Source organism: Muntiacus reevesi, chromosome 20, assembly GCF_963930625.1.
Source record: "Muntiacus reevesi chromosome 20, mMunRee1.1, whole genome shotgun sequence".
Classification (NCBI taxonomy): domain Eukaryota; kingdom Metazoa; phylum Chordata; class Mammalia; order Artiodactyla; family Cervidae; genus Muntiacus; species Muntiacus reevesi.
In genome coordinates, this window is record NC_089268.1 from 31,071,573 (window position 1) to 31,085,374 (window position 13,802).

At 39.9% G+C, this 13,802-nt stretch overlaps 4 non-coding genes across 4 annotated transcripts; 2 read left to right on the plus strand and 2 right to left on the minus strand.

Moving 5' to 3' along the window:
* The first annotated feature begins 631 nt into the window (after positions 1-631).
* TRNAA-UGC (transfer RNA alanine (anticodon UGC)) lies at positions 632-703 on the plus strand. Its single transcript has one exon. It is a non-coding gene; the product is annotated as a tRNA-Ala (tRNA).
* A 2,434-nt stretch (positions 704-3,137) lies between these two features.
* TRNAA-AGC (transfer RNA alanine (anticodon AGC)) lies at positions 3,138-3,209 on the minus strand. The gene has a single exon. It is a non-coding gene; the product is annotated as a tRNA-Ala (tRNA).
* A 3,130-nt stretch (positions 3,210-6,339) lies between these two features.
* On the plus strand, positions 6,340-6,421 carry TRNAS-GCU (transfer RNA serine (anticodon GCU)). The gene has a single exon. It is a non-coding gene; the product is annotated as a tRNA-Ser (tRNA).
* A 5,488-nt stretch (positions 6,422-11,909) lies between these two features.
* On the minus strand, positions 11,910-11,981 carry TRNAQ-UUG (transfer RNA glutamine (anticodon UUG)). Its single transcript has one exon. It is a non-coding gene; the product is annotated as a tRNA-Gln (tRNA).
* Positions 11,982-13,802: the final 1,821 nt, after the last annotated feature.

Genomic DNA, 13,802 nt, shown 5'->3' on the forward strand with positions numbered 1-13,802 from the left:
AAATGTGAGAACAGTCACTCATCCTGCAAGGCCAAATTGGTCCTCAAGGACAACTCTTGGCCAGGTCTTATCTTTCAAGACTCCTGAAGCCAACAATTTCTGGCCAAGAATGTGGTATACTTTGTATCTGCCACTATAGTTACATAAGCATTTCCTTACCAGAGGAATTGTCATACTGAAATCATTTGTATGTATTATTTGTGAATCCTCCTCTCCCCCGCACACTCCACTGCAAGAGTCTCTGTTCTGTAACATATATCCTGAACAGAATATGCCTGTAATTTATTTCTCACAGCTCTTTATTGAGTGGCCGCTATCTGCAAGGCTCTATGCTAAGGGTTTGATACAGAGTTACAACAGAAAAACAGTACATACAGGCTCTGCCCTATTGAAGCTATCTTGCTAGAGAAGGAAACATCTAATCAAATAACAAATCTATGTGATTAGTCATGATAAATTCTAAGAATATTAAGGGAAAGTACAGGGAATCTATGGAAGGTATTATTTAATACGTATTTATTAAATCTACCTGATTATGTCTCTACGAGTGTAGGTTGAAGGAGCGCACAGGTCTAGCCATAAACCGTATTCACTATTGGTAAACAAAGGGAAAAAAGTTTCCTTTCGTTGTGGGGATGTAGCTCAGTGGTAGAGCGCATGCTTTGCATGTATGAGGCCCCGGGTTCGATCCCCGGCATCTCCACTTTAGCTGAACTATGGTTTCAGCTGACTTCTCACCCTTTAATCCTTGACAGGCTTAATATTAAAGCATAAATAATGGAATCTTTTAAAGTTAGATGTATTGAGTTATGGGGAAAGTCTTGCCCTAAGCCCCTCCATTCCTGCTTAGTAAGGATTGTCTAATATATCAAGAACAGTTGTTTTTAAATAATATATATTTATTATATATTATTTATATATTATTATATATTATAATTATATACAATATGAATTATATATAAATATAATATATATAATTATATTATTATATATTATATGGAGAAGACATTAGCACAGACAGAATGAATTCTCAAGGGAGGTTAGAACATTTCTTCAATTGTGGAAGCTGGTTTTGAAAGAAAAAAGCTACATTCATAAACTAGCCTTCCATATTTGCTCCACTCTGGTTGTCCTATTAGTAGACCAAAAGTCATTGTTACATTTTTAAGACATATTTTTATTCCACTCTTTCATAGTAATTACTGACATGATCAAATTTTTATAAGAAATAATAACAATCCAAAACTTCTGTCTTCCCTATTAAGAAAATTGTATGTATATCATCATGTTTTACACTTTAAATATATTACAACTTAGCAATTTGTAATTGTATAATTACAATTTTGTCAATTATACTCAATGAAGCTGAAAGAAAACTATACTTTACAGTGATTTTCAAGAAATAGAAGTCATATATAGCAAAAACTAATATCGTGTTTTATCCCAATTGTCTCAAAACTTTTTTAAAAAAGAAATACAAGTCATTCTTTGATGAAAATAAAAATTAAAATGCATTTCATATAAAATATAAGGTATAAATATATATTGAGAACTAAGTTTTTTAACTTTTAATTTTGGACTCTTTTTTTTACAAATAAATAATACAAATATTTGTTAGAGAAAGAGGCATATGATTTGTACTGGTCTCACTTTTACTGATGAGAAATTGATCATTGATTTCAGGTATGTCAGCCTGTTCCATGCATTCTAGAGCTCCTCCATCCAATTTTACCTCATGGTTGTAGCAGCCATTGATGATTGTGACCTAGATACATTAAAGCAATATCAGTTGCAAAATGTTGAATCTAATTTTATAATTCCTTCTGCATGTATTAGCAGTGATTATTCTATAGAGAAAAAGTTTCCCTCAACTGTATGCTTATCCTGAAGTACATTCCAGATAAGAGAGGTGGATAAATACTTGATTCTTTTCCTTCATTTATCAGCTTTCAAAATAATGAGTCAATAACCAAAATCCTCCAAAGCCTGGGTCTAAGAACACTGGTGTGTGTATTAATTTTGCAACCAGGTTCTTTACTAAATTGTCTGTTTGTAGTAACTTTTCTGTTTTGAGGAGTTGTTTTTAGGTATACAAGCCTAACAGAGAGCTTTATCCCCTTCTATCTACTTGTTACTCTTCTAATTACTGTTTTATGCTAAAAGCCTTGATTAGTACCTCCATAACAACATTAAAATAGTAAAGACGGTAGATATCCTTGTCAAGAAACAATTAAATCTCTTTGACCACAAATATACCTGAAAGGACTTAAATAGGTGATACAGATCATTAAAACTTACTAAAAAATATTGTATGGAATTATTTTCAAGAATAAAAATTAATTCCTAGAAATTAACACGTTTAAAAGGGACAACTGATTTTTTTTGCCTCTCATACATTCAGCCAGTATTTCAGACTAGGTTTGGTCTAAGCAAATCAGTTCTGATTATTTGGTTGGTTAAGACACAGAGTGGGATACTTGTTTGTGTTGTGAAAGTAGAAGTGAAAAATTTATTTCTGAAATGAGCCCATGTCATTTATTTTGAATGAAATTTTTTCAACAGGAGATATTTAGATGCTTGACCTCTCACACTCTCAATCTTAGCGAAGTGGCAGTGGTCTGAATTCATTGAAGCAGCCAGTCTCCATTCAATCTGTCGTTCAGTTTAGGCTTGGAAGACACCACATAGGATGACAGACAACACTTTGTTTCCCTATGCATAGAACCCTGTGGTTATAACTGAGGACCACTGCTTACACATCAAGTGATTCAAGAAAAGAAAGAAAGCCTGGGGTGGTCAGATGCTCATTAGGAAGAAATAAGTGATATTTTTCTACTATTCCACGTCCAGTATGTTTTTTGCTCTAAGAACGCTTCAGAATTCAGGAGAAACTGAGTGAAAGTGAGAGTCTCTTGTTGATCTTCTTTCTGCTTTCAACTTGGACTCCAAAGAAATTAGGCCAATTATCTTTAAAAAAACGCTTGGACATTCCTGGTGGTGGCAGCACTCTCGGAGCAGAAATTGGATACCACAAAGGCAGTACAGACAGAAAACTGAATGAAAGAAGATACCCGGTTTTAAAGGGTGAGACGAAAGGAAAAGCGGCTTGATCACAAATACATCCCCCTCAAAACTGGTGGAGGTGCCGGGGATTGAACCCGGGACCTCGTACATGCTAAGCACGCGCTCTACCACTGAGCTACACCCCCAGCTGCGAACACTTTTCCTTGGATTCCTTTCGTGATTTATAACCATTATTCCTTTGCTTCTCAAAGATTTAGTAAATTGCCTAGGAAATGCCCATTTGCGAAATTGACTTCGCAGCGGCCTCAGACGAAAACAACAGAATGAAATTCTAAAAGGAGGCTGAAAAGAGACCATTTGTTATCTCTTAACTCTTCAACCTCCAACCTCCAGCCCTTTCCACCTGTAAGGCTTCAGGAAACCGAAGCAGGTACCCGGGTATCCGGGGTACCCGCTGAGGAGGTGTCGTTGGGAAGGGAGCAGAGGTGGAGTCAAAGCGGGTCCGCGTCTTCTGAGCCCCAGATCCCGCGGCCGGCACCACCTGCCTTGGAACAAAGACCCTCAAATCATCCGCGTTTCTGGAAGCAAAAAAAAAAAAAAAAAAAAAAAAAAAATCCCCTGCGTTTCGTGGTGATGGCAGGGAACACCCCAGAGAGCTGACGATGTCCTGGACGGATCGCTTAGGACTAACTGAGCCTGGGTGCCTGGCATCACGTAGGCGCCCAGGTCATCCAAAGGAGCAACGTTTACCTCGCGCAAATCCCTGGCGTCCTCCTGCTTTGCCGAGCTTGGCCGAGAGTAGAACAAAAGGTAAGCAGGCAAGGCAGGACTGGCTTCTGTTTATCCGCCACCAGTCCTTTAGGAATAAGGGAGCTATCAAGAATTAGCAATACCTCGGATGATTTAGGAAAGGGGAAAGTCTCCTATATTTTAAAGAGTGAGCCCAGCCCCAGTTCACAGCCTTCGATTTCTCGGGCACGTCCAGCGCAGTCTCTCTCCTCTCTCCCTCTGAAACAATTTCAAACTAATTAAAATTCTGAAAAAAAAATAATACAATACCCCCCAAATAACTATATACCTTTTATCCAGAGTTAGTGACTTAATACTTTACCCCATTTGATTTATCATTTGCTTCCTCTCTCTCCCATTTGAAAGTAAGCTGCAATACATCTTTGAAACAGAGCAAGACCCTGTAGTCTTTGTCCCCCATGTCTTCTGCCTGCCTTTTGTCTGTGGAAAATCTTTAGCCAAACAGTAAGTTTAGAGAAGTGGGGGGGGGGGGGGGAGCAGAAACAAAGGAAAAGAGTTCAACAAGACTAAATAATAATTGTCTAGTCGTTAAAAAGGACCTTAATCCCTGGGTCGAGAAGATCCCGGAGAGAAGGGAATGGCAACCTACTCCAGTATTTTTGCCTGGAGAATTCCATGGACAGAGGAGCCTGGAAGGTTACAGTCCATGGGGTCACAAAGAGTCGGACAAGACTGAGCAACTGCACTCCTAGTTCCTTCTCAAGAGCTATAGATAATATTCTGAGCCATATCCTGTGAGCTGTCTTGTAGATAGTGAAGCCCCCAACAGGTGGAGAGGTTAACTACATGATGACCAGGCTATAGCCATGACCTAAGCTTCCAGAGTTCCAAGAATTGGCCTCAAGGAAACGGAAACAAACTGGCCCTGGAACTAAACATCAATTGTACTTAAAACAATCAAGATGACGCTGATCAGACAGACCACTGATGACCAATTCCAAGATGACTGTAAGAGTTGACTGTGCTGTTTCTGCATATAACCCCTTCCCTTTGTCTATAAAAGTTCTTGCCCACTGGTTGTGAGTGGTGAGGAGTCGGCCTTTGAGCAGGTGACTGTACTCCATTATTTGCTGGCATCCAAAATAAAGCAAACTTTCCTTTCCTCCAACCTTGTCTCTTTATTGGCTTTTGCGTGGGGACCAGGTTAGGGTGATTAGTCATAAAGCTCTAGATGTGGGAGTCTTACCTAGAATGAGTCAGAGCTGGAGACTTTGAGAGCAAGAATTGCAGAAAGCCCACCTGGATCAGCAGAGGAGAGGTTATCCTGAAACCAGATAGCAACAGAAATACTACTGTGCGGGTGAATATTTAGTATCAGAAGAGCAGAGAGGTGGAGGAACTGAAACTTACTTTCTCCGTATGGGCCAAAACCTGTAGTAAGACAGAATTTGTTCAGATTATGTTGTATGTGGAAGATTCTATGAAATTCAGTAAAGGAACATGAGAAGGAAAAAAGAGGGTAACTCTTGCCAAAGTTAAGATGCAAAGCAGAGATTTCATGAGAAGGAAGAGCTACAGCATTTTGGCATATGAGAGTCTTTTCAAATTTATCTCCAAAATTCTGCACTAAATACAGAAAAGCAGTTGAACCCTAATGAGTGGAAGCGGTTTCTTGATACTTGGTTTATTTGAAGTTGTCAAGTTCAACTGCCTCCTGCGGGGGGGAAAGAGGAGAATTGTGGAGGTGAGACAGAGAGAGTGGGTATGGAACTGGTGAAGCGGCCTGCCCAAGGCCACATGGTGAGTGGGACAGAACCACAACCAGTAGGTAGGCATCCTTGCTCCTGCAGGAGCAAGGATTTCTCTTCCTGGCCCTTCTCCATGTTTGGGCAGTCGCGGTGAATCAATCGCTCACTCTGACTCCAACCTACTCTATAACCAAAACGGCCCAGGAGGACACTTGCGTTTTTCTTTTCACTTTTTCACTTTTTCCCTGGTTGCTGTGTGTCACGGATTGATGAGTGCCAAGCCCCAGAGAAGGTAACAAGGCAGAAATGAAGGCGACTTTTTAGCAGTCCAGCATATTTCAGAAGCAAACATAAGAATCACAGAAAACTTTATTGTTTCTAGGTATTTCCCAGAAAACAGGTATTCTGGAACATGTTCTAATCAGGATGTAGGTAATTCAGCCCTTCGACTGCAGAGTGCAGTGGTCGAGGGACCCTGGTCTCTGGGAGAGAACACGGCAGATGACTGGAGCCGTGACAACAAATCAGGGTTGAAATCCTGGCTATGTTCATTTATTCATGTGTTCAACAAGGATCCAGGTGTTTAAGCCCCGAAGTGTACTGGTTTTACCTGGTCATTTTGTATATGCCAAGTAACTGGACCACTCTATGCATCATTTTCAGTTTTATGGTTGCTGTGAAAAGTTTCTTAAAAATCTGATCACTAGAATTGAGTAAGGATTAAACCAAGAGAAAGAAAAAAAAAAAAGGCAATTTGATACAGTGCTCCAGAATAGAACTGCAGTGATGAAGGTATGATTTTACTCTATTATCATTAGACGAGGTGGCCGAGTGGTTAAGGCGATGGACTGCTAATCCATTGTGCTCTGCACGCGTGGGTTCGAATCCCACCCTCGTCGTGAGGCTCTCCTTCAACTTCTTTGGTCCCTTCAGAACAACTGCTGTGTGAGAACTGTGTAACTAGTAAGTAGCTTTCACATGCCATGTGAATGGTGTTTGTCATCACCTGAAATGGCAACTTCCTCAAGGGGCTTTTTTGAGGAAGAGTAGCTAACTAGGGATATAGAAAAACATTGCCTAAAATCATCCACAGAAGTATACACAATAAATTATTATATATTGTACTTGTAGGAAATTTTCAGCCTATTTTTAGCTGTACTGTAATATTTCACAAAGTTTGCTAATTTAAACTGTCTCCCTCCCCAATAGACTACTTAACCATTACTAAGGATCTCTTGCTTTAATGAAGAGAGTATGCACCTGCTTAGAGACAAAACTGAAAATACATCCAGTAGAATATTTCCTTCCAAGGATTCCTCCATTAGCAAAACAGAGAAGAAAGTATTGTGTAGCTTCTCTTGTGATCTCCATTTCCATCTTGTCAGAACTTTGGGGGAAAGTATTTTTATACATACATAAAATATTACATTATTTTATAAAATCATTTTATTTAATTTTTATATATGAAATATAGCTTAACTTAGAATTATTAAAATATTTATAAATATATAAGGTATACATATATGTAAAGTTATACAGCAAAATTTTGCATCCATTCTTATTTTCCAACCACCTAATTACATTCCCCACAAATAGCCATTTTGTCTCTTCCAGAATCATATTAAGCATATATGAATATATATCACATGAAATAAATATAGCTTTTTATCTCAGATAACACAAATGATAACATACTATGCACACTAGTCTGTGCTTTCCCTCTTTCCCTTAATCAATATATCTTTGAGAGTTTTCCATATCATCACAAAAAGTGACAGTTTATTCTTTTCCAAGGATGTATGGTATTTCAACATATGGGTTACTGTATATTACTTAACCAGACCTCTATTGGACATTTAGGTTCCCCATCCCCATCTTTTGTTTTTATAAGCTTTGCTAAAATGAATAAATTTGTACATTTATATATAATAATGTATAATTATATATAGATATTTATATTATTCTTATATATATGTAAAATTGAATGTGTGTATTTGTAACACTGTAAGGTTAAATTTTAAAAAAGGCATTTGCTATGCCCTAGCATATATTTACACACACTTTCAAATTGCCCTTTAAAGGAATTTTATTAATCTACACTCCCAGACAGTAATATCTGAGGTCCTTGCTCCCCTCACCCTCCCCAATATGCTATGTTGCCAACTTTGGCTTCTCTGTCATTTCAGTAAGTGGAAGTGATGTTGCAGTGTAATTTAATTTTCATTTCTCTCATTACAACAAAATATTTGTTACATTTATAAAAATAGAATATTCTTGGCTTTAATTTGAATTTTGATTTTTTTTTAAGGTGAGAACAATTTGAAGTATGATTTCTAGGCTGCTTCAAGTGTGTGTAGCGAATGAATAATTCTGGGCTTCCCTCGAACTATTAAATTATGATGTCAGGGAATGTGCTCTGGAATCTGTAATTTAATAAAGTGTCCAGATGTTTCTCATGTTGATCTTAAAGCCTCGCATCTGGTTCAGGTATATATGTATTACATTCACTCAGCCAAAATTCTCTTTATTTCTGTAAATATTCAGCTGAGGAAAGCTGCTCCTGCCATCAGTGTTCCCAGTCACATTCTCATATCTTGGAAAAATTAAAAATTTTGTTTCATATCCTCAGGAAATTGGCTATCTTTAATCCATTCTGTCCTCTACATTGGACAGATTCTCTACATTGATTGTATCCTCAAATTCGGAATTAAATCTTTTTTCTGAAAAAGCAATTTTCCTAGGATATGTCTATAAGTTCTTTGAGGCAACTATCAAAGAAAAATTGCACTAGATGGAGTTAAGGAAGGAAGGAAGATGGGCAAGGAAGATTTTATTTAAGACTGCTGCAGTAGGGAAGATTGAACTCAATCTAGAATACAAGACAGGCAACTGAGGATTTATAGCTAAAGGGACAGAGTAAGGAGTCATTAGGTGGAAAATTACTAAAAAGAATTTGATTAAATATCAAGAGTGAAGAAGGGGAGCTTGATTGGATATCAAGGATGCTGAGGGGGATTCCAGATAAACTGGCTAAGCAATATTCTTGCCCAAATGCTGGGAAGGCCAAGGATGGTTTGTAAGAGGACTCAGAGAAGCTTGACACAATTTTGGTCAAGTAGGGAGTTCTTGTTAATATCCACGGGGATTCCTTCAGCTTCCTGAAGGGATGGGAGACCAACAGCAGGTAAGATTCCCGCAGAAGTATCCATATGTTCTCCCAGTCTCTCGTGTATCTGTTACTGATTCTGCCTCCCTATAGCAGCTGTTACTTGGCTTTCTCTCGAGTCCTGGGTCACTTGAGCACACTTATCTGCTCCAGCCAGGTATTTTTCATTACTTGTAATTTACAGACTTTGAATAACATGTGAGTTACTGAATTTGAGCTACAACAAATGGGTCCTTGATGCTAGATATGACCATAATGATTACATCATTAAATTCTCTGTCAGTATTTGAGATGAAGTAGTTCTCCCTTTTGTTATGTCATTTCCTGGAAGGTGTCTATTTGGGTTACTATGTCACTGCTGCAGATGTCTGAGAATCACAGGCTAGAAATGCAAGAGGTTGGAGGGGCTGCAGTTAGAAACTTCCTACATGGGGAAGGCTATCAGGCCAATTCAGAAGAGAGAGAATATTTTAGGGGGGTACTTTTGATCATATTAGCATCAGCAAGGTGGAAAGAAAACAGAAGCATGCCTGCTAAGGCACCACTCCAAGCAGAAATGTTATTTCCCCCTATAATTAGCATCATCACAGATCATATAAATGGAGGTACAGTCAAGTGTCCATAGTGGGAAACCAAAGAATCTGTTTTCATAAACTTAGTAACCTTAATTTGTTACAGAATCTTGCATAACCAACAGTAATTCATAATGAGACAATGAAATATTTATAGTTCAGTGAGTTATTGTGATTGGTGAGAGTAGGACTTGATTTAATTTTTTTGTTACATATTGTTGTTCAGGTACTCAGTCATGTCTGACTCTTTGCAACCCTGTATACTGCAGCATGCTGGAATTCTCTGTCCTTCACCATCTCCTGGAGCTTGCTCAAACTCATGTGCATTGAGTTGGTGATGCCGTCCAACCATCTTGTCCTCGGTCCTTGTCCTTCTCCTCATGCCTTCAATCTTTCCCAGCATTAGGGCCTTTTCTAATGAGTCAGATCTTTGCATCAGGTGGCCAAAGTATTGGAGTTTCAGCTTCAGCATCAGTCCTTCCAATGAATGTTCAGGATTGATTTCCTTTAGGATTGACTGATTTGATCTCCTTGCAGTCCAAGGGACTCTCAAGCGTCTTCTCCAATACCACAGTTCAAAAGCTTCAATTCTTCAGCACTCAGCCTTCTTTATGGTCCAACTCTCACATCCATACATGACTACTGGAAAAATCACAGCTTTGACTAAATGGGCCTTTGTTGGCAAAGTAATGTCTCTGCTTTTTAATAGGCTGTCTAAGTTGGTCATAGTTTTTCTTCCAAGGAGTGTTTTTTAATTTCATGGCTGCAGTCACTATCAGCAGTGATTTTGCTGCTGAAAGTAAAGTCTGTCATTGTTTCCACTGTTTCCCCATCTATTTGTCATGAAGTGATGGAACCAGATGCCATGATCTTAGTTTTCTGAATGTTCAGTTTTAAGCCAACTTTTCCACTCTCCTCTTTCACCTTTATCAAGAGGCTCTTTAGTTCCTCTTCTCTTTCTGCTGTAAGGGTGGTGTCATCTGCATATCTGAGGTTATGGATACTTCTCCTGGCAAACTTGATTCCAGCTCAGGCTTCATCCAGCCCAGCATTTCTTATTATGTACTCTGCATAGAGGTTAAATAAGCAGGGTGACAATATACAGCCTTGACATACTCCTTTCCCTATTTGGAACCAGTCTATTTTTCCATGTCCAGTTCTAACTGTTGCTTCTTGACCTGCATACAGATTTCTCAGGAGGCAGGTCAGGTGGCCTGGTATTCCCATCTCTTGAAGAATTTGCCACTGTTTGTTGTGATCCACACAGTCAAAGAGCTTTAGTGTAGTCAATGAAGCAGAAGTAGATGTTTTTCTGGAATTCTCTTGCTTTTCGATGATCCAACGGGTGTTGGCAATTTGATCTCTGGTTCCTCTGCCTTTTCTAAATCCAGCTTGAACATCTGGAAGTTCTCGGTTCACTTACCTTTGAAGCCTAGTTTGGAGAATTTTGAGCATTATTTTGCTAGCGTGGGAAATGAGTGCAACTGTGCCGTATGTTGCAACATATGAGAACATTAAAATGTTGAAGCAAGATGGAACCTGAAAATAGATCACTGGATTTAAGGGTTGCCTCTTATGACATAGAAGAGGTTAATTTCTATAGAACATAAACACCTGTCTTCTCCTAATTTAGTTCCGGCCCAGCTGAAGGAAATCTTTCTTCCCACATGCCCACCTTTCTCTCTCTAACAGCACAGTAAGTGTCTTCCCAGAGCTAACCGGACTTTCCAAGTTTGATTAGCTTTGTTTCCAACTTGATTCTGGTCTACACACGGAGTACTTTTTCAGGGGGACATTTCTTGTCCCTGAGCCCCTGCTCGGGGGAACCGTTTCCTGGGTGCTTCGGATGCGGGTGTTTGGCACTTTCCGAAGAGGTCTGGATCAGAGCTTCGCTCCATTCCCCGCGGGTCCAAGTGGCAGAAGACAGAAGACATCCGGAGAACCGCGAAGGCAAAGGGCGTTCCACTCACCGGCAGCCTCCTTCACCCGAATTTACGCTCCTCTCCGGGCCCCTCCACCGCGTGCAACACTTTCTGTGCACTTAACTCTCTTCAAACGCGGGCGTTTTGTAATGAATCGGGAACGCCTGCTCCCGGCGCAGTAAGGCCAGCGACCGGTCCGGAGGTTAGCTTTTCTGATTGGACTGCAGGGACTGCGCTCTCCGCGGCTGCAAGTTTTCGAGGAGTTTCCCATCCGGCTTTGCATTTGGGGTGGATGATGAGAACGAGAAGAAGGAATGAGAGAAGAGAGACGGGAGTGAACTGTCTGGGTGAAATGGGAAAGGGAAGAGGGGATAAGAAGTGACCTCAGGCATGTGTGTCCGGGCGGAGGCTCAGCTCCTTGGTCCGCGGGGTTTTTGGCTTAGGAGCCCGCGCGGCGGCGAGGAAGCCTTCGTACCTCGGAGATTTTGAGATGCTGTTTGCATCAAGGAATTGGTGCTGCTGGAGCCGTTCCGCCCGGCCCCTGAGAAGTTCGTGAGATTACTGGGAACAGCCACCAGCCACCATTTCCACTCACCCTCCCTGCTGTTGAACTTTGTGCGCTTGGAAAGCTTGATTTTAAAGAATCTGTTACTTCCAGGCGAAGTATTCGGTACTTTGGTTCGAAGAGAGTAGGAGAATCCAGTACGAACTATAAAATGTTCCTCTAAGGTCCCACCGAGATTCGAACTCGGATTGCTGGATTCAAAGTCCAGAGTGCTGACCATTACACCATGGGACCAACCGAGAGATTAAGATCCCCCCCTCCGCAATTATAGTTAAATATTCCCTCCACAGTAGGTTTTCAGTAGCTTCAACCCAGACCAGTTAGATCAAGTTTCATTGAGTCCATGCTGATAATGAAATCGGATGCTTTATTGCTGCTGGGGAAGAGGCAATGGGCACAGTATAATTCGAGACAATTCGCGCACTCTCTCTTCCGCTTCGGTTGGGAGCATAAATTAACTTTCAGAAGACCAGCAGAGGCGGATCCAGGTTTTGTGAAGTTTGAAACTTACACGAGTTTCTTAAGAGGAACACAAGGCTCTTTTTTTTAAGAGAAAGAATAGACATTCTCAACACAAAATTAGATACAGTTATTCCAAGACATATTTGATGTATCTGAGGGAAAACTAGGAAAAAGAGGCTGCAGTCTTAACTAATTTCCATTACAATATACTTTTACAAGTTTTACAAAAATATATGTTCATACAGGGCGACACCTTCCAGGGCCTTAGAGAGGGGTCTTGACGCCCTTAGTGAAACATGATAAATACCCCTCCAAGGAGCAATTTGGCAGTATCTATAAGAATAATCTACTCAGCATTTTTTTTTAAAGCCATTCTACAGATATAAAAACATTAAAAATTTAAAAATACATCTAAAGATGCTCACTGTAATATTTTTTAATATCAGAAACTTCAGCAATTTGCTGAAATGTACCATATAGCATGACCCAATTTTTGTCATAGTTTGTGAATTTATAAATTCATTTTTAAATAGGTTAAGATTTTGTCTTGTTCCCTTTTGTGAGATATAATTACTTCAGTAATTAAAAGTGGAAGATGTACCAAAAAAATTTAATGCCCTCCAGTAGAGGACTTAGAAGTTGTGTTTACTCCATGCTGACTGCCTACTGTGCTCAGTATGGTGGTGATCAGAGCGTGCAGAAAATGAAAGAGTAGAAGACAAAACCCCTGACTGCAAAGGATTAACATTTAGGGAGAAACCACAAAAGATAAGTGCAACATGTTAATAGTGACTAGGAAAATGAGAAACCCCATCTCAGTTCTTTTGAGGTTCTGATGACTTGGGCACATGGACAAAATTCTATATGCAATTTCATAGACTTTAGCGACCTACTCAGGACATTAACAGATCTCAAGGGTAAGAAGTTTTGATTTCGAGATATCCAAAAGAAACGTTCTGATTCTTAAAAGTCTCTTGAATCAGAAATGCCAAAATGTGAGTAACTAATAGAGATCAAAGTCGAACGAAAAAGAATGGGGAAAGGAAGACATTCAGTAATTCAACAAATATTCCGCAGGCATCTATTATTTATTGAGTGCTCTTCACAAGGCCATGGGGGGCAGACTGGGTCGGGAAGAGGAACAGGAATTAGGCTGGCACTTGCAATAATTCTTGGGCTTTTAGACCTCCAGCAGAATCCACCGGTGCTTCAGCCTCTTCTTCTTGAAACAGAGTTTTCTCTTTGTTCACGTACATCCATTCTTTGAATACCTTGCCTGTCAGAGCACATTGTCTGAAGGAGCTTTAGCCAGGTATGAATGTTCTGGTCGCCCAACTCTAGCAACTTCTTAGACTCTGAAAACACGTCCAGACTTGTTAGTTTTCTGGGGGCCAGTTTTCCAGGATTGTTTACAGCATGCCTCACAGAGCCAGAAGTAGCAGGAATAGCTCCTGCTGTCATTAGGGGGTAAGCTCACTACATGGATCTTGATTCCCGCCCCCCCCCCCCCCCCAATTTATAAAAGGGAAAGAAGGTGCTAGATTTTACATTTTCTTTTCGAGTCTAAATTACGGCTACTAGGAAAGAAGACAG